Here is a 23,877-nt window from a genome sequence, read left to right as displayed (position 1 = left end):
CGCTCATGCCATGACAGATTAACATTACCAATATGAAAGAATGGGGTGATCCTTAACTTCTTTTGAGTAGTATATTATCATATATTAACTGTTTCTTCAGTCAAAGTGATAGATCTTCATTCATGATATATCTTCAATCTCAAGTTTGCCCTACCGTGAAAGGGCAGCACACAGGAGGTAGCCGACATGACCACACTGGTCTAGATGTACTCTGGGTAATGCTTCTGACATTTCTCTGTTAACCAACCTGGTCCTCCATTAACATCCTAGTCTGCATTAGCTCATCCACACCTGTAATGGTCTGTCTTAGTGGTCGTCCCCAGGCTAGACTCGCCATGCATTTGGGAGATTCCCTTTTAAGAAATGATTCTATTGGACATATTAATCCACTGATCAACTTCCTCATCTAATTAGACCTCTTTTCCTGAGTAATAACATCCATTTATGTGACAACAAAGTATCATGCCAGAAAATGGTAAAATATTACTGATTCCAATTCCTTAGTAATCAGAGGAACCCGAGCATCTTTGATGCAATCTATAACTTACACTGTTGTTAAAAGGGTTTTGTAAAGTTAACACTTCACCTACAAACAGTGGAGTTGGATGACACTGTTGGACGAGGAGGAAGATAATGGTAGTTCAAGAGTTAACGCCCCAGTAATCGCTGCCCCATGGGTTCAGCCCTCCATCATTGTGTGCCTTGTCTATTTACATCATAAACCAGAACATCACACGACATGCTATTCTCAATTATCCACAAAAATTATTGCTAAGCGTTTCCCATTTCACTGGCTTTCATAAAAAGGTTCAGAAATAAGCCTTTCTTCACCAACTCTGCACACAATGATATTTGCCCTACATTAATTCTTCGTACCTCATGAGGAAAAAGAATGCCAAGTTTTTTGGATTCCAGAGGAAAGTTGACAGTGATTTGATATCCAAGAGCCAGGAATATGTCTGAATCCCTGATGCATACTCCCAGCTAGTTGGTCTCCCAGACACCAGAGAATAAACTAAACAGAGTCCAACTCAAGTCTAGAATGATTGGGCAAGTCTAGATTGCCTCAGCTCTAGGCCTGAAATTAAAAACTGCTCTGGGCTCCTTTGGGATTTTATTATTTATATTTTGTTATTTATATTCTGCATCTACTCACATCACGAGTAACATAAACAAAATAACTGAAGCTACCAAAACTGTAAAATAATAATCAATGAAAAAAACAAAAACACCATCTCTAAACATTTGCGAATACCAGGTATCATCACTACTTGATAGTGAGTCATCAACACATGCTCATGAGAGAGTCGAAATTGTACAATTGACTGTTTTGGGCAGATATTTCTCATGTGAATGGAAACGTTTGTCGCCTTATTTTCAGTATGTACTCAATGTAGATTCCTCAAATGACTGTAGTCCTAAGTCCACACACTGAAACACGTCGCAGGATCACAGAACACTCTGGTTACATATCGGAACATTATACATCAACACAGCAATACAGAATACCCAAACATCCTGTTTCACCGTCTGATCCCACAACTCGATCTGCAAGTGACTTCGTGCCACTAACACCCCAATGTCCACAACGACCCTACCTAGCTGTTACGTCAGGGCCAATAACTTGGTACTGTCCACATACCTGACCCCCAGGGTTACGTAACGTCCCCTGGACCAAGTGGAGGTATTACAGCCTTCTAGTGATAACAACAGGAGGACCGGCATGGCTTCTCAGCCTTAATCTGTCCTGTCACTGATTACATCGCAGATGCAACATTTAGTATACTGACAATACCGCCTCTTCCCCCGAGGCAACATATTAATGAATTAATGGGATCAGGGCCATCATTCACAGTCAAGGACTTCATGACAGTTTTATCTATTCTGTCCAGAATCATGAAAGAATCAATTCATAAACTGCACCCATGGAGAATGGAAGTTAGGTACAACCACATGGATAGAAGAAGTCAGATAGGCAAAGAAATTAATCCATTATACATTTGTTCACAAAGTATTCAGCTTTCACACAAGTTTAAACTCCCAACTTTTAAGTACATGGACTTCAGAATGTTTAGAATGGGGACAAGGAATGCCTTAATCAATCTCACCTTTTCATTCTTAACAACTCTTGGCATTGTAACTAAGATTGAATACCTGGCTCCCTCCTCTCTGCCTGCACCCAACCTTTGTGACTGTCCGACTACAATACATTCTCAGCTGGATCACATTCACTTTCACACACAACACCACTAGACATTCCGTTCTCCTCCCACTGACCTCTAGGATGGACAGGTGCCCTTTGGCTCTTCTGTTTGCCCCCCTCACAAGAAGGATTACAACTGTCCGAAGACAGAGGGCTATCTGCCCACTTGAGAATGCCTCATGCCAGGCTAATGAAATGGATGAAACCACATGTCAAGTCTTATCAATATTGGAAACTAAATACCTCAGTTAGAGAGATTTACATGTGGGACAGAGGGCGTGGCCTCAGGCCATGTCAATAAAACTTGGCAATCACTTTGATATGTGCCCAGCAATTAACTGGGAGGTGATAATGGGGGATGAATGAAGACCTCCGTACTCTATGGAATCTGGACAGTTCTAGATTAATCATTTTACTAACAGATTGGCATATAACAACACTAACATGAAAAAATCCCCCAAAATGTAATTGTTTAATATTTATAATACATGTATACAGTATAAGACACAATTTGAACTGTTGATTTTATTTTTTTTTAAGTTTTTAAATGAATACATGTAAAATTCTTAAAAAAATGTCTACAGATTAAAATAAAACAAATTGACCAACAATTTGCCCATCAGTTCCTCAAATACATCTACAGTACTTAAAAAAAATAATTTCAAATGAATACACATAAAATACTTTAAAACAATATCTACAGATTAAAAAAACTGACCAACAATTTGCCCATCAGTTCCGCAGGTACTTCTACAGTATATTAAATCACCCTATCAGCACACAAAACGTACAACAGCCCAGACTTAAGTAGAGGTCAGACATGACCCATGAAATAATCACGTTCCTACCGAGATTAATATCAATGAAATACAAACAAGTCTGTGCTCAATGCTGGTGTCCGAAGTGCCCCCTGGTGTGTGTGTGTGTAAATGTAGAAATTGCTGCATGTAGCGCCAGTGATATAGCTGTGTATACCCAGATAAAGTGACCAGCTGTCAGCACCAATCAGGACATCAGCTGGTCAGCTGGAGCTGAGAGGCTGAAGTAGTGTTAATAAGCTGACCAAATGTTTCCACACCATGCTGCTAGCCTACAAAGCTATGTACATCTCTTGATATGATAGCTGTGTCTAAGAGGGAAGGTATTTGTACTGCGAAAAACACCACAGCTTTGGAATGGCCGGGAAGCGAGAAGAACGAAAATAGAACAGTCATAACTCAGGGAGCCTTTTTGTGTATGAAATAAAAAAATGTGAACATGCCAAACTTTTTGTAGCAGGTCAGATCATCTGGGACAGAAAAATGTTGTAATCACTCAAATCAGATCCAGTTACACTGCCTGTGGAAATTCTACACATTTTAAGTCAATGGAATCTGGAAATGTGGCTGTGAATGCCTTTATCCAATTAGACACTGTGATGCTGATTGAATTAAACTAAATGGCCCACATGGTGCCGAGTGAGTCACGAATCAGATAAAGGGTTAAAAGGGTATGAACCCAAATTCAAAAACTGATTATTCTGAGTTGTTATTTCCCCATGTGGAGTGGCTGTAAGGGCCCAATCGGGCCATCGCATTGAAGTGATCGAGGACCCTGATTGAGGTTTCTGAGGGGATGTGCATGCTGAACCACACTCATGATTGAGAATTCGGAATGAACCTCCTCCACAGAGAGATGAAATCAATATTCATACACCACGGCCATTCCACATTTCAAGCACTGCTCAAACTGGGGACAAATGAAAATATGAAAATTTCTTGCTTTTCATGCATACGGTTAATTCCTTTTGAGTTGTGAGCACTTGGTCCAGCAGTTGTAATCAACAATCTCCACAGTCAGTACGACATGGTCATAAAAATGACAAAACATTTCCATAATCATTAAAAACCTCTGCCCAAAACAAGTCCATTGTTGGATTCTGACAGTGCCATGAGCATGTGTTAAACACTCACAATCAAATACACCGGCGTAATTAAGCACTGCAAACAAGTCCTTAAACATATGACATTGTCACGCTCAGTTAAACTAATGTTATATTTTGGATGACCAAAATGTATGCAATAACACACACACCCTTTGACAAAACAGCAACAACCGATGTCTATGTGCACTTAACATTATCTACAGTATATACCAACTGTTCTTTACACTGAAGGGTGTGTTGTCCAGCCTCGGTGCTAAATACTTTCTTCTGTCCGAGTCTAATGTTCCATCATTATCAGTCCGGGGTTACACGTCCCCTGAGACTCCCAACAAAAGCAATTTCCTTCGTCCTTTCAGCTCACACAAAGGTAAATCCCCGGCTTCTGTCCCTCTCACACAACATGAGAACCCCTCACCCCAACATTCCACAACCACCTCGGGGTCACACATGCAAGTCCAAATAATACCATTTCAACATCAAACACCTTTTTGTAAATCTCTATGCTCGGCAGGAACAAGGGATCTAGTAACTCCACCAGTCCACTATAAACCCGAGACACAGATCTGAATAGAGCATTTGTAGCATGCATGACCCTCCCTCCCACACACAAATCTCCTAAACTAAATAAGTGGTAATTGGCTCGAGCAATAAATAGTTGCATGTTGTCATAAAGAGAGTGACTTACTTGCAGGTAACTACACACACAGGCTCCGTTAGGTATGTGTCATTGTGGCAAGAGCCAAGAGCAACAATGACCCTTCCTTCGTTTCTTCCTCTCACACAGGAGATGAGCAAAGGGAGACAACTTCTACTGGCTTGTTTATCCCACAAGGCCTGAATGCTAAAAACAATTCACCAGCCAGCTGCTCGCAAACTAGAATGATCTTTTATATGATAATGCCATACATGAAACCAAGCTACTTATTACTATGACAACGGAATATGAAATACAAATATGTGAAATATAATGATAAGGAAATATTACTTAATCTAAATCTAATATTACCAATGCAGAGATAAAATTATTGCAGACATTTTTTTTATGCCACTGCAAGCTGCTGATAACGGTAATATGTCACAAGAAATTTGCAAAGTATACATGTGCCTGTGACAGAATTCGGTTAATAGTTCCACGTAATGTCAGACAGTTCCCAAGACTGCCATGGCGGGAATCCTGCACTGGGTCAACCTACACAGAATAATGTAACATACATAACACAAACACTAAGCCACAGACACCTTGGGAACATTTGAAATGTCTGACAGTAACCACTGCACTAGAACACTGCAAAGTAGTTAAAAGGCTAAAGAGCTCACAACCTTCATATTGAGAGAGGAAGATACTTAAACACTCCAGAAGAAGAAAGAATATGTAACTTCTGTAATATTAACGAAATAGAAGATGAGGAACAATTTCTGTTGCCATGCCCTCTCTACAATACCTGAGACTGGAACTAATATCATCACCCGCCTTAGCTATGCACCCAATATCACTTAAAATACTTCTAAATCAACAAGTGCCTTCTGCAATAATTTCATTTACAAAATTTTCATGCAGAGAACATCAGCATCTACTCTCTAGACCTTAATAACATTTGTATTCCATTGTGTATGTTAATGTTTATAACTTTTTATTATGACTAGTCATGTTCATGCTTTGTATCCTGCCCCTTTGGGCGACGTATAACAAATCTTCTTCCTTTAACAAGCAACATGATGGCCTCTCAGTAACCTGGACAAGATGACCGCGGACTGCCCACTTGAGAGAACACACAATCTTATCACTACCATCCTGCCCTTATAGTCGCCACTGACGGGGGATAACACTTGTAATGCCCTGTCAGCAGATAACAGGGTTATCACACTGGGATATGAATAATATATAACATTAACATTGTCTCTGACTGTCTTGCTATTTGCTCTATCAGCACATGACCAACACAGAGCAAGTATCAGCACACGGAACCAGCACACGGAACCAGCACACGGAACCAGCACATGGAACCAGCACATGGAACCAGCAAAATGAGTTCTGTTAAGTCACGACGACTGAGTAACTTCATTTTTGGTTGTCATGGTTTTACGTCATGCACAAATGTAGAAAATGGACGCAGAAAAAATATATGCAGACAAAATATATGTAAGCTGTCCCGACTCCCGAGAGACACACGATAATATTCATTGTTTCTACATCAAGAGCTGTTATGCGTGTCTGTCATTTCATCCATCAATCATGACCAGTATCCATTTGATCATTGATTCATTCCAGGATAAAGTAATCATCTGAACATACAGTACACTACACCCCTTCATTACTTTACATGACCCTCATATTGCCTGCAAGGACCCTTAAAATGAGTCCCTGGGAGTCCCTGGACCCCCACTTTTGTACGTGAAGGTAAAACCCTGGCTGTGTAGAAGTAGAAACAATCAAAATATTTATTTCTGAGACCACAGAATATTCAAAAACAGACAGGTCTAAATCAATGCTATAGCAAAGCGTTGTGGCGGACTATGGAACGCATGGATGCAGTATGCATGTGGCGTACATGTTGAATGTGTGAAATGTGATAAGATCTAGTCGGTGTCAAGCGCTCACCAACCCTACCCGTTTGTCACAACTCACCCATGAAACAGCTCCTTCAGAAGGCACACACAGTATCTGGCCCGGAGAATATTCCACTCCACACAAACTGTTCATGTCATTAGGAGTGGCATGGCAAGAATACTGCCAGTCTGAGCCAGACAGCTGCTGTGATGTGTGTCCTGTACCGTAATGTGTACTGTTTCAGATCCTCAGACACACCTAATCCTCAACTACTACCTTCCACCCCTTGAGAGGGAGTGGACATGTCTCACTACAGTCAAAGATGAGTCCATGTTAAACCGTGGGGTGGGACAAACTAGAGCCCTATGGGAAGGAAGTCCCGAAACAGTTCCATTTAACTGTCCCTGGTTGATGTACAGCCCAGGAAATAAGAGCCACATTTGTGAGAGTTGTGAATCACAGAACACCTATCCTGACATCTGCTTTCACACTTCCCTTTCAAAATAGCTCCACATGAAAGTACTGCATGTGACAATATTCATCCTGTTCCACCATGGTGTTCAAGTAGCAGCCTTATTCATCATATTTAGCAGCTAGTTATAAACAAAAATACATCTGTTGATAAAGCTTTCATTTACCAATAAACATAAAAAATATATTTTTAAATCATATTTTCAATTTACCTTTACATAAAGTAATACGAAATTTATAATTAGCAGCCTCTCAAAGAAGAAAACATTCATAATTGTTGTTACTTACAGATTCCCAGCTCGTATAATGTTATCCGGTAATAATCCTGCGTATAATATCCACACAGTGACTAGAATGGTGTATCCCACCACAACACCTCTTTATCTCAATAGCATCAGTAGATAAGTGTGGTGTAACGAGCTCTGTGACTATATAGAGACACTGCAGCCAACTGGCCCACTGGCTCATGACCTGCCAGTAATTTCAGCCCTGTACAAACACACCAAGTTGATTGGTCAAGCTGACCACTCTAGATTGAGTGACAGTCTGGTCAGCCAATCACTGGGCTGGACTCACAAGCAATGCTATCACAATGTTAAGTACCCAAGCAGAGGTTTGGGGTCAGACAGATCACAGCAAATGTCTCTCTGCTTGGGTTTAATCGTTTACAAACACACAATGGCATATGGTCATAGTGAAGTCAAACAAAGTATGTGATGAGGAAATGTGAAAATAATCTGGCATTCAGTTTTTTCTCTAATAATTCACAACAGTTTCATACCAAATCTCAGTGGATACAATTAGGTTTTCACCTTTGGTATTTGCGACAACATAAGTCATTAATGGGCCCCAAGCTGACCTTTCATTGTCACTAATAAATAGATATGTTTCCAAAAATATACAAAACATAAAAAAAGAAAAAACATTGGGCATATTTTTCACAAATCAAACTTGACATATTTGCTAAAGAGAATTAATAAGCCACAATACATTTACAACTTGGCAGACAGCATCTAAATCAGAGATGATCTTCTAAAATAATATTGTCTAATCGTTTACACCGTGTGATATAGGTTTTGTATGAGCTTTGTTAATCCCCGGGTGGGATGAGCTAATGACTGGGAGGATTATGTCAATCCCCGGGTGGGATTCTACACCAGATAATGTCTGTGACAACATGAGGAGTTGGATCATTAATAGGTCGTTAGCTGAAACACCCAATTAGCAGCTGCAGCTTCTGACTGGCAGCTGGACTAATTGTGAATTAAGGGGAAGGGATTAAGTGATGTGTTTAGGAGATACAGGTGATAATTGAGAGTTATTCCCTGCCACTGCTGCAGGGCAACCACTCAAACTCATGTTGGTTTGGACTGGCAGCCTGACCTTAGACTAACATGTAGTTCCAGAAATAGTTTACTTGAAAATATACATCTACAAAATAAAATAATACAATCCAAATTGATCCTAGAGCAAAGCTTAATTTCTGGAGCTGAGGCAATCTAGACTTGCCAATTATTCCAGACTTGAGTTTGACTCTTTTTTTAAATTATTCACTAGGGTCTGGGAGACAGACTAGAAAGAGTCAAGATTCAAAATATAAGTTTCAAGATTCAAGATATATATTGTAGAGAACACCCTCAAGGGGCCGGGTATATATCTATACTACAGATACAAGATATGTATTGTAGAGAACACCCTCAAGGGGCCGGGTATATATCTATACTACAGATACAAGATATGTATTGTAGAGAACACCCTCAAGGGGCTGGGTATATATCTATACTACAGATACAAGATATATATTGTAGAGAACACCCTCAAGGGGCCGGGTATATATCTATACTACAGATACAAGATATGTATTGTAAAGAACACCCTCAAAGGGCCGGGTATATATCTATACTACAGATACAAGATATGTATTGTAGAGAACACCCTCAAGGGGCCGGGTATATATCTATACTACAGATACAAGATATGTATTGTAGAGAACACCCTCAAGGGGCTGGGTATATATCTATACTACAGATACAAGATATATATTGTAGAGAACACCCTCAAGGGGCCGGGTATATATCTATACTACAGATACAAGATATGTATTGTAGAGAACTCCCTCAAGGGGCAGGGTATAAATCTATACTACAGATACAAGATATGTATTGTAGAGAACTCCCTCAAGGGGCTGGGTATATATCTATACTACAGATACAAGATATGTATTGTAGAGAACACCCTCAAGGGGCTGGGTATATATCTATACTACAGATACAAGATATATATTGTAGAGAACACCCTCAAGGGGCTGGGTATAAATCTATACTACAGATACAAGATATGTATTGTAGAGAACACCCTCAAGGGGCTGGGTATATATCTATACTACAGATACAAGATATGTATTGTAGAGAACACCCTCATGGGCCATTCCCTCGCTACCACTGTAACAAGATCAAGAAGGAAGCCAGTCTTATCCCAGATCCTCCTGGACAAGCTGGCATAATGCTGCCCACTAACCTGTCACTTCAAAGTCTACCCGTGTCCAGGAAATAGTGCTGCAGCCTCACAATCCCCTCCAACCGCCGTCCGTCCCGTCTTACGTGCACCTCAGTAAGCCTGCACAATGTCTTGTCAGAGCGGGATTGATCCCGGTGACAGATGCGAGGACATCAGCAGACTGTGATTGTACCCTGACTCCCACCAGCTGACACTGTACACAGGACGACCATGCACTTTCTTTAACATGTATCCATGTATGGTTTCCATTGCCATAACTCTTCGTCTCAAATTATTGTCTCTAAACAGCAGCTGTGGCCAAAATCAATCTGCTCTTTAATGTTGCTTTATGCCAGTGTTTTCTCAAGCTTATGCCAGCAGTTTCTACTCTCTGACTTTGTTATTCAAGTCCACAATGACTTGTATATTATTTGGTATCAGATGTGTCAGGGCAACAACAATCTGCAAATTAAATTTTCCATATTTCACATCTGCTGTCAAAATTTTGAAAAAAAAAAATGTCACAAGTGTGATTCATATGGGAATGTAAATTACCATCATATATTATGTATTCAGAACACACCTAAATTTCAACATGTCTACAGAATGTAACTCCTGGCATTTAAAACACGAAATATCAACTCTATTAACCGTGCATGTTCGCCATAAATCTGACAATTCCAGAAGCGCCCGTTATTCTGCCCGTCTTCATTATTTCGCAATTCTGTCAGCAAATATGTTTTCAACACCTTCAGCAAATATCAAAATGTAAAAGACACCGTTCATTTGCTATCAATTGAACGCAATCAATAAAAGCCAATAAGCAAGGCCTGAATATGTCCCTTGCCTGACACCTCCCTATTTAATCCCCACCTGGACACGAGTGTAGGTTTGAAAGAAAAGCCAAACTCTATTGACACAAATTAAACATGACTTGAGCACGGCGTACACCTCCAAGGTATCAGTAATAAATCCATTCAATTCCCTGAAGTATATATTACCTGTTTGAGTGGTCCCCTACATATACATTATTTCAATTATTTATATTTAATGTTCAACTCTAAGCCTTCAGTTCCTCCACATGTTTTTGTAATATTCAAAATAAAAATATACTATTTGCATTTTCATTGAAAACTTCCAAAAAAATAAATCAGACTGACAAGGTTTTTTAATACGGCAGATGGTAAAGGTCACTTTGACAATCTAAATGACAATGAGATGCTGCAGTCAGATTTTAGACATACAACATTTATGATGACCAAAACCAGTCCAAGATTATTATTATTATGACTGATCCAAATCAACTCATAAGATAATTTATTTTTTATAAAATCTTGTACAATGGATATTATGTTTGATTCATATTTTATTCCGGACCTGTACTAATTTTACATTTCTTGAGTATCCAAAGTACCAAATTAAAGACTGCCTGAAGATTGAAAGTACTTGTGACTTATACTTGTACTTGTGAAAATATTTAAAAATAAAAACTGAAAAATAACAACACATGTCACATTAGATGGTTTAATACCACTAATACTTCTTGTGGCGTTTCAGCACAATCACACCACGGGAATTCAAACCTGATCCTTGTGAGTGACAAACACACTAACCATTGGCCTACCACCTCCTCCACAGTCTCCACCCTTCAGGAGTTCATACAGATGTGCTGAACACACAACCAAGGGTTGGACGGTAGCTCCACTCCATGGTGTAGTTCTTGGTGGCAGATTTCCAATATTATCTTATGACCAGCTGTGTGTGGGAGGGGGATGTGTGGGTGCTTTTTGTGGGTAGAGTGGGCGTGGTTGTGTGGGTGTGTGGGCGTGGTTGTGTGGGTGTGGTTGTGTGGTTGTGTGGGCGTGGCTACAATCCACCCTGCAGCCACATCAGATGCCGTCTTTGCATTCGCGTCTTGCATAAATCTATTTTAAACATATTCCTAACATTAATGTCATGGTGATATCTTTAGAAACATGAAGTGGTTTCCTATTTTAGCTCTGAGCTCATCTGATGGTGTCAGTCACTGGGCACAGAGTCATATGCAAAATGATGCAGCATAAGAGGGAGGAGGGGGGGGGAGGGGGGGGGGAGGGGTCGGCAACGTATATCACAACTGTATGGGTGGGGCCATGAAATGTTCTAAATTTGAACATTATTTGGGTACTGGTTGGCTTTTAAAGGGAGAAGGAGGCCTTGTACAAATGTTATATACAAATACGACACAGTCTAACACCAACACCTATGAAGACCACCATGTGAAATATCTGCTTCTCTGCAGCCTATTTCATAAGATCATTCGACCGGCACATCACGGTTAATTACATTTATTGAACTAAATAAACAAACATCAACGGAGAATGGAGCTGTTTTTTTCAGCAACATCTGCAAAACCAGATATTTCTTTTATTAAATCCATCTGCCAAAATGTGTTTTCAAAAAAAAACCAGCTTACAACAATTTAGTTTCTGAGGCTGAAAATTTCTCTCTTTTCTTTTTAAGTGTTAGAAGCACAAATATTTTTTGGTGGATAAAATTAAAAAAATTAAAAAAGTGAGTGAGTTTGGTTTAACGCCGCTTTTAGCAATATTCCAGCAATATCACGGCGAGGGACACCAGAAAATGGGCTTCACACATTGTACCCATGTCGGGAATCGAACCCTGGTCCTCGGCTTTACGAGCCAACACTTTAACCACAAGGCTACCCCACCACCCCACCACCCCACCACACCACCACCCCACATCCCACACCCCCACTAAATATCAAATGATCCATCCCTTAACCATGTTAACAACACTTTGTAATCACGTGATGCACACTGAGTAGGTTGAAAACCCCCACACAGAAGCAATACCCCTTAGGCCTGAACTTCTGAAAACATGTACCTGTACCCACTTGGTATCAACTGTCAGGTATTGGGATGAAAACTACTACAACACAACAATGCATAGCATCCCCCTCAGGAGAGAAACATATTTAAACAAGTTCATATATATAATCCAAGCTTCCACAAAGAACAATCCTTTGGCAAAACCAAACTTATTTACACTTAAACAACACAAAGTGTCCATCCTGCCTGTTTGTCCTCACTGAAAGTAACCAAATATTACCCTAACAAAGGCCAACCTAGAGTTGTACACCAGGACAATCAACTACGTGTTAATCACAGGGACACTGCCTTATATAACAGAGCTAGAGACACACGACATGCTTTCCACATGTCCACATGATGTGTTTGGCTGACCTGATCCTGTATCAAGGATGGCATCTATCCCCACACAATCACATCACAATCACATCACAATCACATCACAATCACCAGATTGTCTGGTCCAGACCCCATTATTTACAGACTGCTGTCATATACCTGGAATATTGCTGAGCGCGGTGTGAAACAACAAACAAACAAACAAACACAAAGGTAAACCTGAAAAAGTTTGTTTGTTTGTTTGTTGTTTAATTTAAATAAATTCAAAATTGATAGAAAACAGCTGTTCGATTGAGCCGAGGTTAACTTGAGCAATGTCACGTGACTGCCATGACTCTTTTTGCTTCAGAAGCGGGGTATAAGGGATTTATTCTGCCTCTCATAAATCCATGTGCAGCCTGGCTTGCTCGTGGTGGGGTATAAGAAATTTATTCCCCCCACTGAAAGTATTATATCAAGACCATGTTGACCAATCAGATCTCATCATTCTGACATGGAGGTATGGTAAAGTACATTAACCCAGCATGGTGTAAACTAACCCAGTGATGCCAGTCTATCCCGCCTGCCACCAGGCATATAGTCCTCTGTGTTGCAGGGCAGTTGTACAGGTTTGGCACCTTCTTCAAATACGATGTATAATGTATTACGAGCTGCAGCGATGTAGGGAGATGGTTGATGGTTGTAACAACACTCTCACCAAGCCAATATTGATCTTTGTGGTTCTCGTGTGTCTCCGTTCACAACTCAAGCTGGCGTGGTCAGCCTCCTTACCTACAGAACAAACGTAATTAGTCCGTCAACACTTGAACAGAATGCAGGTCAGCAAGGTGATTACAACCCGACCTGATCATTCAGTCTGTGCTTAATGTAACAATGAAAATAAAGAATGAGAGAAAAGCATTGCAAGAACACACACGTATGACAGTCATAGTACTATCTAAAGACCTCTTTGTGAAGCTGGGGCTATATCACTGACTGTATAAAGCTCTTCCTGGAGGGACCAGTGAAGATCCAGATAAGAATAGGTCTTCAGCAACCCATGCTTAACGTAACAGGTGACTATGTTTGTTGTAAGAGACGACTATGCTTATCGTAAGAGGCGACTAACGGGATCGGGTGGTCAGGCTTGCTCACTTGGTTGATGTATGTCATCATATCCCAATGGCATGGATCGATGCTCATGATGTCAATCACTGGATTGTCTGGTCCAGACTTGATTATTTACAGAACGCCATCATATAGCTGGAGTATTACTGAGTGCGGTGTTAACCAACAAACAAACAAAACACTTTTCGAAGGACACTGTTTCAGTCAGTGAGAGTGTTTCTGGAAACTGTCCCATCCAGGATGTCTGCCGGATGTCAAAACTGACATCTCACTCATACACATCAACTGGAACAATCAACTATTTAAAAAACGACATTTGTATCTACGTCCCGCGATCCACATTGCTTCCTGTAAACCCCCCCAAACCCTAGAAGCCATTGATAACATCGCCAGCAAATAAAGACCCACTGTTCATTTTGCTCGACTCAATTAATACCTATCCCTCTGGCCATATCAAACATCCATCCATTACCCTGTTTCTTCAAGAACAGCCAGCCTCTCGCATCCCGCCCCTCCCAGTGCCACAGACCCACTTCCACAATAGGCCCTTGTTTATAAGACATTAAATTGGATTTACCTCAACAGTTTTCAATATAAATTATTCATTACAGCTAACCCTGCTTATATTCATAACTGTGTAGAACAAAGGTCGGTGTTCAGCGCCTAATCTCCCGCCAGACCGACCACTGATGGAAGGTCACACTTGGTAAATAGACAAAGTAGTTCCGTTAATTGCTGAATAGACACATATGTATGTTAGTGTAGAGTTACGCATGCTGAATAGACACATATGTATGTTAGTGTAGAGTTACGCAGCTTCGGGCAGTAGACAAGCATGGGAAGGTTAGCATTGAAATAACTAGGCAGGCATATTCATGATGACTAAACAACACACTCTGCCCAGTCAACTTGTAGGTCAAACTGTCATTTTAACATCCCTATGCATTGTTTGTATATTTATCTAGGGCAGTGTATAGCAAGGAGTCTGGTTAGAGGCAGAAACATCCTATATGGCAGTGTATAGCAAGGAGTCTGGTTAGATGCAGAAACATCCTATATGGCCGTGTATAGCAAGGAGTCTGGTTAGAGGCAGAAACATCCTATATGGCAGTGTATAGCAAGGAGTCTGGTTAGAGGCAGAAACATCCTATATGGCCGTGTATAGCAAGGAGTCTGGTTAGAGGCAGAAACATCCTATATGGCAGTGTATAGCAAGGAGTCTGGTTAGAGGCAGAAACATCCTATATGGCAGTGTATAGCAAGGAGTCTGGTTAGATGCAGAAACATCCTATATGGCAGTGTATAGCAAGGAGTCTGGTTAGAGGCAGAAACATCCTATATGGCAGTGTATAGCAAGGAATCTGGTTAGAGGCAGAAACATCCTATATGGCCGTGTATAGCAAGGAGTCTGGTTAGATGCAGAAACATCCTATATGGCCGTGTATAGCAAGGAGTCTGGTTAGATGCAGAAACATCCTATATGGCAGTGTATAGCAAGGAGTCTGGTTAGAGGCAGAAACATCCTATATGGCAGTGTATAGCAAGGAGTCTGGTTAGAGGCAGAAACATCCTATATGGCAGTGTATAGCAAGGAGTCTGGTTAGAGGCAGAAACATCCTATATGGCAGTGTATAGCAAGGAGTCTGGTTAGAGGCAGAAACATCCTATATGGCAGTGTATAGCAAGGAGTCTGGTTAGAGGCAGAAACATCCTATATGGCAGTGTATAGCAAGGAGTCTGGTTAGATGCAGAAACATCCTATATGGCCGTGTATAGCAAGGAGTCTGGTTAGAGGCAGAAACATCCTATATGGCAGTGTATAGCAAGGAGTCTGGTTAGAGGCAGAAACATCCTATATGGCCGTGTATAGCAAGGAGTCTGGTTAGAGGCAGAAACATCCTATATGGCAGTGTATAGCAAGGAGTCTGGTTAGAGGCAGAAACATCTTATATGGCCGTGTATAGCAAGGAGTCTGGTTAGAGGCAGAAACATCCTATATGGCAGTGTATAGCAAGGAGTCTGGTTAGAGGCAGAAACATCCTATATGGCAGTGTCAACTGTCTTTCCAGACTAACATCTAGTCTGAGAAATGACAAATCTTACAGAAAAAACAGTTGTTAAATTATCTTGATCAAAATATAATGAAAAGGAGCCCAGAGACTTCATTTTCAGATACAGCAGTAATCTAGACTTGCCCACTAATATAGACTTGCATGGGCTTTATTGGATATATTTGTTTCAGGGTCTGCATGATAGACTACTTTCTTTCAAGCATACAAGAATATGACACTTCAATACATAACACTGAGATTTGCAACCTCATTTTCCTGATTTGAAATTATTTTTGAGCCGAAACACGTTTATCTAAGAACATACACCATCCCAACTGAGGGCCTACAAATACATATCTGTCCTCATCAAATATATAGGATGAAATGCTCAGACAGATTTGCTCTCTAGAGTCGTGTTCTGTGACTTCAGTTGTTTATGTCTTAAGTCATCAATAGATTCTGTGCTAGAAATTGGCACTAGTCCTGTAGTCCTTGCCAAACTGCACAATAGTTAAGGTATCATAAGGAGTAGCAGAAATTTGCCTTTTTTTAAGGGTTTAACTGCATGTTCTACGGCTGTGGATGTTACATCCATGTTTCCATGACGATTCATTCAGATATTGTAAGATTACAACTGAGGGAGGGTTAACTTATAAACATGCGACCCCTCCATTGACCCCCCCCCCCCCCATTCACAGTATCCCCATGTCACATGTCTGTGACAAGACGTCATGGTGTACACTCATACTGATTCATCACAACCAAACTTCCTGGCACAATCATATTTCTCCCGATTTAATTTTGGAACGGAAACTTTACAAGTCATTCTCAAATAACAACTGATCTCACCTCCTGATGTGGTTATATCTGCAGACTTGAGGAAGGATGATCCTAGTCACTGACACATCAGCCATGTACAAAGGGTTCGCTAAGGATGTAGCCTCACAGCGCTCTTACAGTCATCACACAAAATAACAAAACACACGTCCTGACAACTAATCACAACCGATCATATTGTCAAAAACATCTTTCCTTTATGAGAATATTTTTAATAGGATGAGTTTGATGAAAATAAATATCATGAAACAACAGTACTTATTACATTATTAATATTGACGTGTGATAACAAGAGAGATTTGTCATGAAAGCCGCCCACGCTCCAATTTGCAAGTATTAGAAGGGAACAGACCACAGTACTGTTTGTTATAGCATGGGTGGGAGTACAGGAATACAAAGATGTGGTATTTCAGCTGTTAATAACTGTTGGTTGAACAGCCATTGTACCCAACCAATCCTCAGATAGTCATCCATGACCCAGTAAGCCTAATTTAATTTTCATTCTCAACCTGACACATTGGCCCTATAAGAACCACACTACGTGGAAGTAAAGAGGGATACAAAGATCACCAGGTGGCGCTGTTATGTATCCATGGCAACAGACTACACAACTCGGCTATCAGCAGTAGACCCATCGAGTGGTGTTCCTCTCACCTGTGATATCTGGGTCATGACCGGGTGATCCCTTTGGTATTCAGCATGACACCCAGGTGAAAATTCCCCGACACAGATAGACTCGAGGACCTGGACCGGTGGAGACATGGGTATATCGGACCCTAATTACAAGCACCTGGCGGCGATGAAAATCCATGACAAATGCAGGGCACTCCCTGGAGTAAAACTACCCCAAAATATACGCAGTATATAAGTAGCCACATTCATCAGCCTGGCTGGGCACTGGGGTATAACTACGATACATGCCTGTGTATATGTTGTGTTTTAGGCCTATCAACTGCAGACACACCTGGGGCGTACCTGTCAACCCTCTCGTGTTCCGCGTCACATTCACAGTGATACAACAAAACTCACACTCTCATACAAGGCTACTATAATCTCATACTTGAGAGCTTTATTTTTTTGGTTTTAAAATTCCAACAGCATGTTTAAAGTTACTTTGGTTTTTAAAAGAAGGAAAGAGGCAAAAATGCAACAAAAAGGTTTTCAGATTGGAATGTGGCCATGGTTCCACAGGTCCGATGTAAAATCGGGAATCAAACCCAGACCTTATATATGATGGCAAACACACTTACCGCTAGACTACCCTAGGCTTGTCTTAAATCTTAAATCTGTTTTGTTCCCACCCTCCCTAATACACAAACTTCATGGTCCAACAATGTCTCTACGATGATATCAGCCAGACAGTTCTCCTTTAAAGAAGATTGCAATGATAAAATACACTGGCTTATCGCTGACAATTCAAATGTTCACATCTGACTTAGCTATTACAATGGCCGTATGGCAGTGGTATCTCAACCATCACCGGAGATAACCCAGGCACTTTTCCTACCCCTCTGTCAACCCAAGAGTGTGCTTAATACATCTGCTCTGTTACATGTGTAACTGGGGGCACGGGTGGCCCAGTCGTCTAATGCGTTGTCAACTAACCAACACCTAACTTTCCCTCCCAACTAACCAACACATAAGTTTCCCTCCCAACTAACCAACCCCTAACTTTCCCTCTCAACTAACCAACACCTAACTTTCCCTCTCAACTAACCAACACCTAACTTTCCCTCTCAACTAACCAACACCTAACTTTCCCTCTCAACTAACCAACACCTAACTTTCCCTCCCAACTAACCAACCGCTAACTTTCCCACCCAACTAACCAACACCTAACTTTCCCTCTCAACTAACCAACACCTAACTTTCCCACCCAACTAACCAACACCTAACTTTCCCTCTCAACTAACCAACACCTAACTTTCCCTCTCACCTAACCAACACCTAACTTTCCCTCTCAACTAACCAACACCTAACTTTCCCTCCCAACTAACCAACCGCTAACTTTCCCACCCAACTAACCAACCGCTAACTTTCCCACCCAACTAACCAACCCCTAACTTTCCCTCTCAACTAACCAACACCTAACTTTCCCTCTCACCTAACCAACACCTAACTTCTCCACCCAACTAACCAACCCCTAACTTTCTCACCCAACTAACCAACACTTAACTTTCCCTCTCAACTAACCAACCCCTAACTTTCCCACCCAACTAACCAACCCCTAACTTTCTCACCCAACTAACCAACCCCTAACTTTCCCTCTCAACTAACCAACACCTAACTTCTCCACCCAACTAACCAACCCCTAACTTTCTCACCCAACTAACCAACACCTAACTTTCTCACTCAACTAACCAACACCTAACTTTCTCACCCAACTAACCAACCCCTAACTTTCTCACTCAACTAACCAACACCTAACTTTCTCACTCAACTAACCAACACCTAACTTTCTCACTCAACTAACCAACACCTAACTTTCTCACTCAACTAACCAACACCTAACTTTCTCACCCAACTAACCAACCCCTAACTTTCTCACTCAACTAACCAACACCTAACTTTCTCACCCAACTAACCAACACCTAACTTTCTCACTCAACTAACCAACACCTAACTTTCTCACCCAACTAACCAACACCTAAATTCTCACTCAACTAACCAACCCCTAACTTCCCCATCCAACTAACCAACACCTAACTTTCCCACTCAACTAACCAACACCTAACTTTCTCACTCAACTAACCAACACCTAACTTTCCCACCCAACTAACCAACACCTAACTTTCCCACTCAACTAACCAACACCTAACTTTCTCACTCAACTAACCAACACCTAACTTTCTCACCCAACTAACCAACACCTAAATTCTCACCCAACTAACCAACCCCTAACTTCCCCATCCAACTAACCAACACCTAACTTTCCCACTCAACTAACCAACCCCTAACTTTCCCACCCAACTAACCAACACCTAACTTTCCCTCTCAACTAACCAACACCTAACTTTCTCACTCAACTAACCAACACCTAACTTTCTCACTCAACTAACCAACACCTAACTTTCCCTCTCAACTAACCAACACCTAACTTTCCCACTCAACTAACCAACACCTAACTTTCTCACCCAACTAACCAACACCTAACTTTCCCTCCCAACTAACCAACACCTAACTTTCCCACGCAACTAACCAACCCCTAACTTTCCCACTCAACTAACCAACACCTAACTTTCTCACCCATCTAACCAACACCTAACTTTCTCACTCAACTAACCAACACCTAACTTTCTCACTCAAATAACCAACACCTAACTTTCTCACTCAACTAACCAACCCCTAACTTTCTCACTCAACTAACCAACGCCTAACTTTCTCACCCAACTAACCAACGCCTAACTTTCTCACTCAACTAACCAACACCTAACTTTCTCACTCAACTAACCAACACCTAACTTTCTCACCCAACTAACCAACACCTAACTTTCTCACCCAACTAACCAACCCCTAACTTTCTCACCCAACTAACCAACACCTAACTTTCTCACCCAACTAACCAACACCTAACTTTCTCACTACAACTAACCAACCCCTAACTTTCCCACCCAACTAACCAACCCCTAACTTTCCCACCCAACTAACCAACCCCTAACTTTCTCACCCAACTAACCAACACCTAACTTTCTCACTACAACTAACCAACCCCTAACTTTCCCACCCAACTAACCAACCCCTAACTTTCCCACCCAACTAACCAACACCTAACTTTCTCACCCATCTAACCAACACCTAACTTTCTCACTCAACTAACCAACACCTAACTTTCTCACTCAAATAACCAACACCTAACTTTCCCTCTCAACTAACCAACCCCTAACTTTCTCACTCAACTAACCAACGCCTAACTTTCTCACCCAACTAACCAACGCCTAACTTTCTCACTCAACTAACCAACACCTAACTTTCTCACTCAACTAACCAACACCTAACTTTCTCACCCAACTAACCAACACCTAACTTTCTCACCCAACTAACCAACCCCTAACTTTCTCACCCAACTAACCAACACCTAACTTTCTCACCCAACTAACCAACACCTAACTTTCTCACCCAACTAACCAACACCTAACTTTCTCACCCAACTAACCAACACCTAACTTTCTCACTACAACTAACCAACCCCTAACTTTCCCACCCAACTAACCAACCCCTAACTTTCCCACGCAACTAACCAACACCTAACTTTCCCACTCAACTAACCAACACCTAACTTTCCCTCTCAACTAACCAACACCTAACTTCCCCACTCAACTAACCAACACCTAACTTTCTCACCCAACTAACCAACACCTAACTTTCTCACTCAACTAACCAACACCTAACTTTCTCACTACAACTAACCAACCCCTAACTTTCTCACCCAACTAACCAACCCCTAACTTTCCCACTCAACTAACCAACACCTAACTTTCCCTCTCAACTAACCAACACCTAACTTCCCCACTCAACTAACCAACACCTAACTTTCTCACCCAACTAACCAACACCTAACTTTCTCACTCAACTAACCAACACCTAACTTTCTCACTACAACTAACCAACCCCTAACTTTCTCACCCAACTAACCAACCCCTAACTTTCCCACTCAACTAAACAACACCTAACTTTCCCACCCAACTAACCAACACCTAACTTTCTCACTCAACTAACCAACCCCTAACTTCCCCACTCAACTAACCAACCCCTAACTTCCCCACTCAACTAACCAACACCTAACTTCCCCACCCAACTAACCAACACCTAACTTTCTCACCCAACTAACCAACACCTAACTTTCTCACCCAACTAACCAACACCTAACTTTCTCACCCAACTAACCAACACCTAACTTTCTCACTCAACTAACCAACACCTAACTTTCTCACCCAACTAACCAACACCTAACTTTCCCACCCAACTAACCAACACCTAACTTTCCCACTCAACTAACCAACACCTAACTTTCCCTCTCAACTAACCAACCCCTAACTTCCCCACTCAACTAACCAACCCCTAACTTCCCCACTCAACTAACCAACACCTAACTTCCCCACCCAACTAACCAACACCTAACTTTCTCACCCAACTAACCAACACCTAACTTTCTCACCCAACTAACCAACACCTAACTTTCCCACCCAACTAACCAACACCTAACTTTCCCACCCAACTAACCAACCCCTAACTTTCCCTCTCAACTAACCAACACCTAACTTTCCCTCTCAACTAACCAACCCCTAACTTCCCCACTCAACTAACCAACCCCTAACTTCCCCACTCAACTAACCAACACCTAACTTCCCCACCCAACTAACCAACACCTAACTTTCTCACCCAACTAACCAACACCTAACTTTCTCACCCAACTAACCAACCCCTAACTTCCCCACCCGTATTTACACTACACGTTTCACAGAGAGTGAAACACAAGCATGTGATCAGGCTTCCGCCATGAACAACCTTCCCGGTGACCCGATCTCTGTCCATGGGTCAGTGCATGGGGATCACAATACCCTGCTGCGTTCCAGGTGAGCTAACACGGTATTCAAGCAACTGAGCTGTAACAGATCGCTGCGATAATGGAAACATACACAATTCCCAGATGTTTTTACATTTCAGTGTTGAGAAATAACATTACTACCATTATTGAATGATGTTGCACAAGAGTGGAAGAACACCTTGAGAAAATTTTTGTGCTGACTTTATAACATACAATATCTTGTTTTTGTTTGTTTGTTTGTTGTTTAACGCCGCACTCAGCAATATCCAAGCTATATGATGGCGGTCTGTAAATAATCAAGTCAGGACCTGACAATCCAGTGATTGACATCATGTGCATCGATCCATGCAATTGCGATATGATGACATCCATCAACTAAGTCAGGGAGCCTGACCACCCGATCCCATGAGTTGCCTCGTACGACAAGCATAGTCACCTTTTTCATCTTGGGAATATGCTCAGAGAGAGTCCCTAGCTGTGTGTGTTTTCAGCTCATTTATCATAGGTTAAAAAATTTAAATCTCTCTTAACAGCTATCTATTACACTGCTTAAACACATGTTTTCCTTATAAAAAAATAATGAATTGTAGCATTCTTATCAAAAGTCATCCAAATGTGAAATGTCATAAATACAAGGAAATAAGTTAGAAAATGATTAAATTGCAAATACTTTCACAGGCTCTATTGCTATGTTCTGGTACACACCACTTATCACAGACTAACACCTAGTCTCTGAAATGAATATATTTTACAGAAAAGAAACAGTTGCTAAACTATAGTAATAGAACATAATAAAAAGTCGCCCAGAGACTTGTTTCATTTTCAGACAGCAGTATCTTGACTTGACAAACATTATAGACTTGCATAGGCTGTACTGGATATATTTGTTTCAGTGTGTGTATGACAGACTACCCTTATCACAGTGAGTGCTGTATACCCCCCTACATCCCCATAGAGCTACACCAGCCACCTGGCAGGAATTCTGACACTGCCACCTCTATGCTAGCCTTCCTAATAGGCAAGTCTTGATATGTGGACAGTAAGTATTTACATAATCTAGAAATAATAATTTTAACTAATAATTATTGCCTTAGAAACTTGTGCATGTCTACCTCTATGTTGGAGACAGGGATCTGGGCACAGATAGTCGTCACCCCAGTAGCACCAGGAGGCCATAGAAGGAGTGTTGGGACATTTTGTCATAAAAATGAATTAAATATATTTGGGAAGGGAACGGAAACAAGAACACAAAGATAGCAATTTTCCAGCTGGATGAACCGACATTAGTTCAGTGAACATGATGCAGTCAATGAAACAGTCACTTTACAAATGGACGGATTAACCTTGGTTGATGTTTTTAATCATCAACTGACGGTTGGATGTTTTTTACATTGAATTGACTAAAAAAGGAATATAGATATTGCTAATATAAAATATAATAATATGTTGTTTCTCTCTTCTTAACAATAAAACATTATGTGAGTTG

The 23,877-nt window shown here is 41.1% G+C and overlaps 1 protein-coding gene across 8 annotated transcripts in view; it reads right to left on the bottom strand.

Moving 5' to 3' along the window:
- LOC139446228 (dystroglycan 1-like) overlaps positions 1–23,877 on the bottom strand; it is a 59,357-nt gene that overhangs the window by 22,826 nt on the left and 12,654 nt on the right. Inside the window, exon 2 of one of the 8 annotated variants that reach the window (XM_071227568.1) lies at positions 13,391–13,622. The exons of 2 other annotated variants lie outside the window; for them this stretch is intronic. The gene's annotated coding sequence lies outside the window, so the exon portion shown is untranslated. Of the gene's footprint in view, positions 1–4,611; positions 4,653–4,812; positions 4,911–6,753; positions 6,917–7,434; positions 7,542–9,663; positions 9,748–13,390; positions 13,623–23,877 lie in introns of those variants that run through there. 5 more of the 8 variants (XM_071227571.1, XM_071227573.1, XM_071227564.1 and 2 more) reach the window with 5 other exon arrangements.

The sequence above is a fragment of the Haliotis cracherodii genome, unplaced genomic scaffold (genome assembly GCF_022045235.1).
Source record: "Haliotis cracherodii isolate W230 unplaced genomic scaffold, xgHalCrac1.p SCAF_6, whole genome shotgun sequence".
Classification (NCBI taxonomy): Eukaryota; Metazoa; Mollusca; class Gastropoda; order Lepetellida; family Haliotidae; genus Haliotis; species Haliotis cracherodii.
Note: the sequence above shows the minus strand (reverse complement) of the source record. Positions and strands in the feature narration are given on the sequence as shown.